The 9,746-nt window shown below is 47.8% G+C and overlaps 3 pseudogenes; 2 read left to right on the forward strand and 1 right to left on the reverse strand.

Annotated features, from left to right (window-relative positions):
- Positions 1 to 260: 260 nt before the first annotated feature.
- On the reverse strand, positions 261 to 1,396 carry LOC123076129 (ent-isokaurene C2/C3-hydroxylase-like; annotated as a pseudogene).
- A 385-nt stretch (positions 1,397 to 1,781) lies between these two features.
- LOC123074075 (cellulose synthase-like protein E1) lies at positions 1,782 to 2,346 on the forward strand (annotated as a pseudogene).
- Positions 2,347 to 4,367: 2,021 nt separating this feature from the next.
- LOC123076130 (probable cellulose synthase A catalytic subunit 6 [UDP-forming]) overlaps positions 4,368 to 9,746 on the forward strand; it is a 22,836-nt pseudogene continuing 17,457 nt past the window's right edge.

Below are 9,746 nucleotides of genomic sequence, written 5' to 3' on the forward strand. Positions count from 1 at the left end.
CATGCTGGCTTTTTTATAAAAAAACAGAAAAAGAAAAACTGAAGTTCCTTACAACAGTAACCAAGACATTTATATTATTTAGAATCATATATTCATAACCCAACAGCGCACGATAGTCATCACAAACACAAACCATGCAAACACAGGAAACTCTTCTTGGTGCTCACAATAGTCTCGGAGGGTTACACTCTGTACTCTTTTTACCTATTTATCAATGAAAAGATACGCTGCTAGGCGTATTCACGAAAAAACAAGAACATTTACTCTATGGGCAGAGGAACAAGAGGGACTGCGAACACCACTAGCTCGGCCCGAGCCCAGCCTCCTCGGTCATGTCCAGCTCCTCGGGGACCATCCCGTCCAGCAGCTTCCAGTCGAAATGGAACAACAGCGCCGCAAGGGCAAGCTCGAGGTGCACGAGGCCGAAGGACACGCCGGGGCATATCCTCTGGCCGACGCTGAACGACAGGAACTCGAAGCCCCCCCCCTCCCTTGATGTCCGGCATACTGTAGTTCTCGAACCTCTTCGGAACGAACTCCTCGGCGGAGTCCTAGTGGGCCGGGTCCCTGCTTATCGCCCATGCATTCACCAGCACCATGGCGCCCTGTGGGACGTCGAAGCCGAGCACCTGCAGCCTCGGGCCGCACTCCCGTATCAGCATCATCGGAGGGTGCAGCCTGAGCGTCTCCTTGATGACTAGCCGTAGGTAGTGCAGGTCTGTTAGGCCGTCCTCCGTCACCCTGCGGTGGCCGTCGAGCTCCCGCCGAACCTCGTCTTGCGCCCTCCGCCTGGCCGCCAGCTTTTGCAGTAGCTCGGCCATTGCCCACACCAGCTAGGTCGCGGCTTGTTGGTTCGAGAGTTGTTGTGGAGGCTGTTTGGTGGGGCCGGCCTTTCCTCAGGTCTCGTAGACCTGGCTGGGTGGCTCTTGGCGAAAGCCTTGGTTTGGGAGTCGAGGATATCGGCGACGATGCTTCTAGAAGACGTCTCCAAAGAGTTCCCCCACATCTCCGGGTTGTGGGCATGTTGGCGATGGAGTTTGAGTTGGCCTACATCAGCATGGTTTGGGTTTTACATGATTGTCTCTTGATCAATCGTGTGTGTTGTACGGTTTTTCAGCCTAGTTTTTCATATAAACCGGGCCACTTTCTTTTGCTTTTTCTCTGTTAATGAAATGGGCGGTGTGTTTGCCTTGCACGTCAAAAAGTTGTGATGTTGTTTTTTTGCATTTCACTCGTTCCTATGTGGTCTTGTCGTTTTGCCTTACATAGACAATTGGAATTATTTTTAATCAAAAATATGTTTGGCCAAATAATTGACCAGCACGCTGTTTTTTTGGGATTAGTTTGAATTACTTACCACATATGTCACGTGGTGACCAGTACGCTGTTGAGTCATTGCTGCAACAACGACGCCTGTGTGTATATATATTTTCTCGTTCTCCGTTTGTGAGAATATATTGTCTCATTTTGAAACGTGGTTTCCACATACTCCACTGAACAACTAATGTATATTGTCTCGTTTAATAGCGGAGCAGTGATATAAATAAATACTATATATTTGTATTACTGCAAAAAATCAATTCAAAAATTAAATATGCATCGAGATATTTCCCACGTGCTTGCCCGGAGCTATAAAGTCAAGGAAAGCAGCTTGGGTACACTATCTCTTTGAGCGGCTTGGCACTCTGACTCTCTCTTGGACTAGCTTGGCGCCGGCGGCACAAGATTCGCCTTTTCTTCTTCTTGTTCCGTGCTCTGCTATCCAGCGCGAGATTGGAATAATGGCGGCTGAGCCTTCGCAGGACGCGCCGCTCCAGCTCCACACCGTGCAAACGGACCAGCCCCTGGCCACCGTCAACCGCCACCTCGCCGCCCTCCACGTGGCGCTCGCCGCGGCAGCCATCGCCCACCGCGGCGCCCACGTGATGCTGGCGGCCGACCTGGTGCTCCTCTTCCTGTGGGCGCTCTCCCAGGCGCCCATGTGGCGCCCCGTGTCCCGCGCCGCCTTCCCGTCCCGGCTCTCGCGCGCCGCCCTCCCGGCCGTGGACGTGATGGTTGTGACGGCCGACCCGGACAAGGAGCCAGCGGCGAAGGTGATGAACACGGTGGTCTCCGCCATGGCGCTCGACTACCCTGGCGGGCGGCTGAGCGTGTACCTCTCCGACGACGCCGGGTCGCCGAGGACCCTGCTCGCCGCCAGGAAGGCCTACGCCTTCGCCAGGGCCTGGGTGCCCTTCTGCAGGAAGTACGGCGTGCGGTGCCCGTGCCCCGACAGGTTCTTCGCCGGCGACGACCAGCTCGACCTCGGCGGTCACCACCGGCAAGAGCTCGACGACGACAGGCTAAGAATCAAGGTGCGTGCAGGATTGATTCGGCAGTAAGGACGAGACTGTAGACAGAGTTCTTTTCCCCTAGCGACTTAAGCTAGGGTTTCCATGTCCTCCGGCGGCGCCGCCGAGAGTTCCCCTGTGATCGATCGCCCCCTGCGGCGACCGCAGCTACAGTCCACCGCCCCGGTTGCTGGGTCCGTCTTTGCGTGACCCTGACGGCTAGGGTTTCACTGACCAGGAAGATGGCCGCACCCTCGGAGGCTAGCGGATCGCGATCCAAAACCCCTGAAGACCCTAGCGTTTTGCTGGAGCGCTTGCATCTGGAGGAGGATGAATTGGATAATTTGGTGTGGGAAGAAGAAGCGGATGAACCAGATGAGAAGCCAAAGCGGCTTGCACTGGCCAGGGTTTTGACGAACAAGTCCTTTGGGCAGGGGACGTTGATCGCCGACATGAAAGCGGCTTGGAACCCTGCCAAGGAGGTGGTTTGGAGAAGAATTAACCCAAACCTGTTTTCGGTGCAGTTCAATTGTCTAGCAGACTGGAATAAGGCGCTCCATCTGGGTCCTTGGGATTTCAAGGGCATGGCACTGATCATTGATGAGTATGATGGGTTCAAGAACCCGGAATCAGTAAAGTTGGATAAAATTGAGACGTGGTGTCAGATCCATCGACTCCCGGATATGGTGCTTAAGAGGGAGCAGTTTGTGAAGAACATGGCACGGCGCATAGGTGAAGTGGTTGAGCTACAGATTGTTCTGCCGAATGGATTTATTGGTGAGTTCGTACGGGTTAGAGTTAAACTCGACGTCACAAAAAAACTGACAAGGTTTGTTGGATTTACAAAGGGAGGAGAAACTGAATATTACCAAGTCAAGTTTGAGAAACTCCCTTTTTTCTGTTACATGTGTGGCCTGCTAGGGCACTGGCATGAAGAATGTGGATCCGGTGAACATGATGATAAAGATATGGAGTGGGGTCCGTTTATACTTGCTACTAGAAGGGGTGCCAATGCTAACCGGAACCCGGGCAGAGGCTATGGTCGCAGCTCGGAACGGGATGCAGGTGTCTTTGGTGAGAAGGGTGAGGTGAACGACTATGGCAGGGGACGGGGAGCAAACACATCCCATGGCCGAGGTCGCGGTAATGAGCACAGGAACTTTGCTACAACTGTAGACCCCACTGGACGGGATCAATTCATGCAAAAGAGCTGGCGCTTCAATGCTACAAACGCCTTGTATGACCCCGGGGTTCAGCTGGCCAATGTTGATGGTGTGACACAACTTGGACAGATAAATGATCCTCTCATTTTGGGTAAAAGGGGGGAAGATGATTCGGGCACTTCGAACACCATTACCGGTGAAGAACTGGGGAACAGGACTGTGGGAGCCCTTGCCCCGCTGGGGATCACAGCAGACAGGGTGGGTACATTCGAGGGGCCTGATCCACCTAGCAGCTCTAATGGTGGAACCCCTCAAAAGAATGCAAACCGGAAGAAATATAAGGCAGATGATGGTGCGGCCATTGACAGTACCTCAACTAAAACATCGGCGGCCTCCTCGACGGAGGACCGCCCGTCCCAATGAATCTACTAAGTTGGAACTGCCGGGGTGGGGGGAATCCCCGGACAGTTCGTGATGTTGCGACGTTGGTGCAGTCGCATTCCCCCATGTTTGTGTTTTTGTGAGAAACTCGACAAAAAGCTAGTAAGATGAAATAATTAGAGGGCGTCTCGGCCTTCACGGTTTTGTGGGTGTGGACAGTAATGGTTTAAGCGGTGGCCTAGCATTGTTTTGGCACGAATCTTACCAAGTAACAGTTCTAGGAATAGATGACAGGTTCATTGACATTTCTGTTAGCTCTCCCGGCGGGGAGCAATGGAGATTAAATTCAGTTTATGATGAACCAAGGGTTGAAAACAGGCACTTGATGTGGACTAAACTACAACCGTTGAAGCAAGCTTCGGACTTGCCTTGGGTAGTAATCGGAGACTTCAATGAGGCGCTGTGGAGCTTTGAACACATGTCCTTAGCGCCTATGCCAGAAGCTCAGATGGCCGCTTTTCGGGATGTACTGATGACATGTGAGTTAGTCGATTTGGGGTTTTCTGGCATACCCTATACATACGACAATATGCGTTCGGGATCGGCAAATGTACGCGTGCGGCTGGATCTTGCGGTGGCAACAAATGAGTGGAGGAACATGTTCGCATACTCTTCTGTGCAACACCTTGCATCCCCTTGTTCAGACCATATCCCATTGCTGCTGAAGTTTGATGCAGAGCAGGAGAGGCCTAGAGCCAAAGCACGGCGATATGAAATCTTTTGGGAAGGGGACGCAGAATTGCCAGATCTTGTAAACAAGGCGTGGTCGGCCTTCGGTGCAATGGAGAACCTGGGACAGGTTAGTGCTGCCTTGCAATCAACCATGACATCACTCCGGTCATGGAGTAACAGAAGGTTTGGGAACGTTACAAGGGAAATCAATAAATCACGCAGCCAGCTTGAGGAACTAATGCGAATGAATGCTGATAGACAGGAAATAAGGAAGGTGTCTGACAAACTAAACGAGCTTCTGTACAAAGAGGAGATGCTATGGTTGCAACGCTCGCGTATCATGTGGCTGAAAGAGGGAGATAGGAACACAAAGTTTTTTCAGAGTAAGTCTGTATGGCGTGCACGGAAAAAACAGAATTAAAGAGTTGCATGATGCGGATGGCAATGTCTATACAGATACTAATACTATGAGTAATATGGCTACATCATATTTTAAGGAAATATTCACAGCAGCTCCGTCCCTAGAGGCTTCGGGGGTTGTGGATCTGGTTAATGCGGTGATAACCAACAACAATAATGATAAGCTCTGTGTTGAATTCACTGACCAGGAGATCTCTGATGCTTTATTCCAGATTGGGCCCTTAAAGGCGCCTGGGCCAGATGGGTTTCCAGCGAGATTTTTTCAGCGGAACTGGGAGGTTTTGAAGGAAAGTATTATCAGGGCTGTTAAGGAATTCTTTAAAACAGGAATCATGCTAGAAGGGGTTAACGAGACTTCTATCGTGTTAATCCCAAAAGTTGCTACCCCTACAAGACTTCCTGAATTCAGACCTATTAGTCTTTGTAACGTGATTTATAAGGTGGTTTCTAAATGCCTTGTTAACAGACTGAGGCCCCTTCTGGATGAAATTATCTCCCCTGAACAAAGTGCCATCATCTCTGGAAGGATGATAACAGACAACGCTTTGATTTCCTTTGAATGCATCCACCATATCAAGCAAGAAAAGGACCCAACTAAGAGTTTTTGTGCTTATAAACTTGACCTATCAAAAGCATATGATCGGGTTGACTGGAACTTCTTGAGGCAAGTGATGGAAAAGTTGGGTTTTGCTCACCGATGGATTGACTGGATTATGACTTGTGTCACATCGGTGAGATATTCTGTGAGATTCAATGGAACCCTCTTGGATTCATTTGCACCGTCGTGTGGTCTTCGGCAAGGTGATCCGCTCTCCCCTTTCTTGTTTTTATTCGTGACTGACGGTCTGTCTGCAATTCTGAGACAGCGTGTTGAAGTGGGCTTGATTACTCCAATAAAGATTTGTAGGCGTGCTCCTGGCATATCACACCTCTTGTTTGCTGATGACACACTCCTATTTTTTGAGGCGTCTCGTGCACAAGCTAAACAAGTTAAATCATGTCTAGACCTGTATGCAAGTGCTACATGCCAACTACTAAACTACAACAAGTGTTCTATTATGTTTGGTGAAGCTTGCCCGATGAATGACCAAGAGGATGTACGGGATGTTTTATCTGTTACAAGCATTGCATTCGAAGAGAAGTATTTGGGGTTACCAACACCTAATGGCAGAATATCTAAAGGTAGATTTCAAAATCTACAGATGCAGCTAATGAAGAGGCTAGTGCAATGGGGAGATGGGCACTTAGCCCAACCGGGTAGGGAGGTTCTGATTAAATCAGTCGCTGAAGCCCTTCCGGTGTTTGTCATGGGAGTTTTTAAACTTCCCTACTCTGTCTGTGATGATCTCACGGTGATGGTCAGGAACTTTTATTGGGGTGCAGACCAAGGGAAACGGAAGGTGCACTGGAAGTCTTGGCAGAAACTGCAACAACCAAAAAGCAAAGGAGGTGCGGGGTTCCATGATTACCGGTTGTTCAACCAGGCCCTCCTAGCTCGGCAGGCCTGGAGGCTGCTAACTAGGCCTCAGAGCTTATGTGCAAGACTGTTAAAGAGTAAGTATTACCCCAATGGCAATTTAGAGGATACAGTTTTCTCGGGTAACGCTTCCTCTACTTGGACTGCTATCAGCCATGGCCTTGAGCTTCTCAAGAAAGGGATGGTATGGAGAGTGGGAAACGGCCGGAGTATTCGAATATGGAGGGGTGCTTGGATTCCTAGGCCTTTCTCATACAGGCCAATTTCGGCACAAGGTGCATGCCGATACCGATGGGTTTCCCAACTCTTAAGAGAAAATGGATCCTGGAATATTAACTTGCTACAGCAATTTTTTCTCCCGTGTGATGTTCATGAGATTCTGAAAATAAGAGCTTCTCCACGACTTGGTGATGACTTGCTTGCTTGGGGTCCAACAGAGAGTGGCGCATTTACAGTAAAATCGGCATATACTTTTGGCCTTCAACAAGACGTGTAGACTGACAGAAGAATCATCTAGCATTGCTCCAGATGGCCACCGTACATGTTGGAAAATGATATGGAAGAGCCTTGTTCCGCCCACTGTGAAGAACTTCGCCTGGCGCGTTGCTATCAACTCACTTCCAACTTGGCAGAATAAGCATAAACGGATGCTTGAACTCTCAGGTAACTGTCCGATCTGTGGACGAGAGGAGGAAGACGCCTTTCATGCCTTATGCAGATGCCCTCTAGCGGTGCAAATGTGGAGATGTATGAGCACTGTATGGCGTTTGCCGAAGCTGGAAGAAGTGAGAAATATAGGTACCGCGTGGCTACTTCATGTGCTGCAGCCACTATCTGAAATTGAACGATGCATGCTAATGTTGACGCTATGGCGAGTATGGCACAATAGAAATGAGGTGACTCACTACAAGGAACCCCCGCCAATGGAGGTATCAAAAAGCTTCCTCGTGAGCTATTTAGATTCGCTCTTGACACTAAAATACTCTGAGGAAGAGCGGATGAAGGGGAAACAGGTGCTCCCTTACGATCATGTTATGTTGCCTCGCGAACGAGCGGAACCAGTGGCGAATGCTCTGTGGACGGTGCCAGTGGAAGGCTGGGCAAAATTAAACACTGATGGATCCTGGGCGGCCGATGGTGGTGCAGGTGCTGGGATGGTCCTTCGAGATAGCACGGGCCAGATCATCTTTACATCATGCAGGGTGCTTTTCTCATGCAGGAACGCCCTGGAAGCATAGCTCAGTGCGTGTATGGAGGGATTATCAATAGCAATTCAGAGAACGAAGCTACCTATACATGTTGAGATGGATTCCTTACAAGCTGTGAGGATGATTAATGATGGGGCCACTGATAGATCGGTACTGACCTCGCTGGTGGAAGAAATCAAGCATCTTCGATCTCTCCGTACAACTATTTTTACTCATATTCATCACAGCCAGAATGTTGTTAGTGACTATTTGGCAAAATATGCTAGAACGGAGAATAGAACCGTAGTTTGGCTTAACTCTGGCTTGGCAGAAGTTATTGAGCTTTGTAATACAAACCGTGACATTATCATTTAAGTAATACAAAGTTTCAACCGCAAAAAAAAAGAACTATAAATCACCAGATCATTTTGCACTAGTATTACCACGGCTTTTGTTTGGGTAGCTCTAGGGAACTTCAAAACATAGTATACTTGTCGACATCAGAGACTATTTGCTGATGGCTGAATGAGCGTTGCATTTGTCCTGGTTGTCCACGGTCAGCGGTCTAATATTTGAAAATAACCTGACGTGCATGTACGCTACACCCACCAGTCCAGAGTCCCCACTGCTCCGCGTCAACAAAGTAGTATTACAAACTTACAGTATTATTTTTGAAAGAACAATGCATTTTACGTAATGGCTGACGTGAAACATTATTTGTGGATCTGTGTGGGGGAAGGGGCCCACCCCCTGAAATTCAGGTGGCCCCGAGAAGATTATATTAAAAGTTTACATAAGACTTTGTAGCGGCTACGTAGGTGTAGGATTATCTGTATTATTGGCTAACCCATCACTGAGTTTTTTTTGCCGAGACATCGCACTGATTTATTAACTGTAGCTTTATGTGACATTTTTTTTTGTGGGGCTATGTCATCATGTCTAAACAATCACTTGTTTTGTGTGAATAATGACCTATACCACGCAGTTAAATTTATTTGATTGCATGAGTATTACATTAACTATGGAATTGTTTGCATGAAACTTTTAGTTTACTACTCCCTCTGTCCCATAATATAAGAACGTTTTTGACACTAGAGCAGTGTCAAAAGCGTTCTTATATTATGGGACGGAGGGAGTACCACTAGTAGAAAACAGGGCTTAGGTCACAGGGCAGTTTTCACATTAGCCCCGGTTCAGTCATGAACCGGGACTAATGTGAGCATTGGTCCCGGTTCATGAGCCCAGGGGGCCGGCCGGGGCCTCGTGGGCATTGGTCCCGGTTCGTATGGACCCTTTGGTCCCGGTTGGTGGTACAAACCGGGACCAATGGGCCACGCTCCTGGCCCACCACCCTTTAGTCCCGGTTCATACCACAAACCGGGACTAAAGGCTGGTCCTAGTTGCGGCCAGTGTTTAGTCCCACCTCGCCAACCGAAGGGGGCTCACACCAGTTTATAAGCCCGTCCATCTCTGCCTTTTAAAGTGAAAATAGATGCCCTTATACAGGGAATTTGACCTAAATTCACAGTAAATTTCATAGAAATTTATTATGAATTTAGGTTGAATTTTCTCTATAAGCGCATCTATTTTCATTTTTTTTATATTTATAAAATAAATAAACCTTAATAAAATAAATAAAACTAAATAAACCTTAATAAAATAAAATAAAATAAACTATAGTAACTACAATAAATAAACCTTAATAAATTAAGTAAAAATAGCAGCAGTAAAATAAATAAAAATAGCAGCAGTAAAATAAATAAAAATAAAATGCGTTTGGAAGAGATTGTCCGTTTTGTACACGAAGTGCATCCAGTTTATGCCGTAACCCTCTCAACTTTCTTGCACATGCTATGTGGATGAAATGATGATATCATGCCAACTTTCAACCTTTTCAGAGTTCATTTGAAATGCTTTTCAATTTTAGGGTCTTATAGCTCAAAATAATTAGTAAATGCATGAAAAATAACAAATGAAGTCAGAAAGGATTGAAAAACGATGATGTGGCTTTGAATGGTGCATTTTGAACACACAAAAAGTCAGGAGTTCAAATAAG

The sequence above is a fragment of the Triticum aestivum genome, chromosome 3D (assembly GCF_018294505.1).
Source record: "Triticum aestivum cultivar Chinese Spring chromosome 3D, IWGSC CS RefSeq v2.1, whole genome shotgun sequence".
Taxonomy (NCBI): Eukaryota; Viridiplantae; Streptophyta; class Magnoliopsida; order Poales; family Poaceae; genus Triticum; species Triticum aestivum.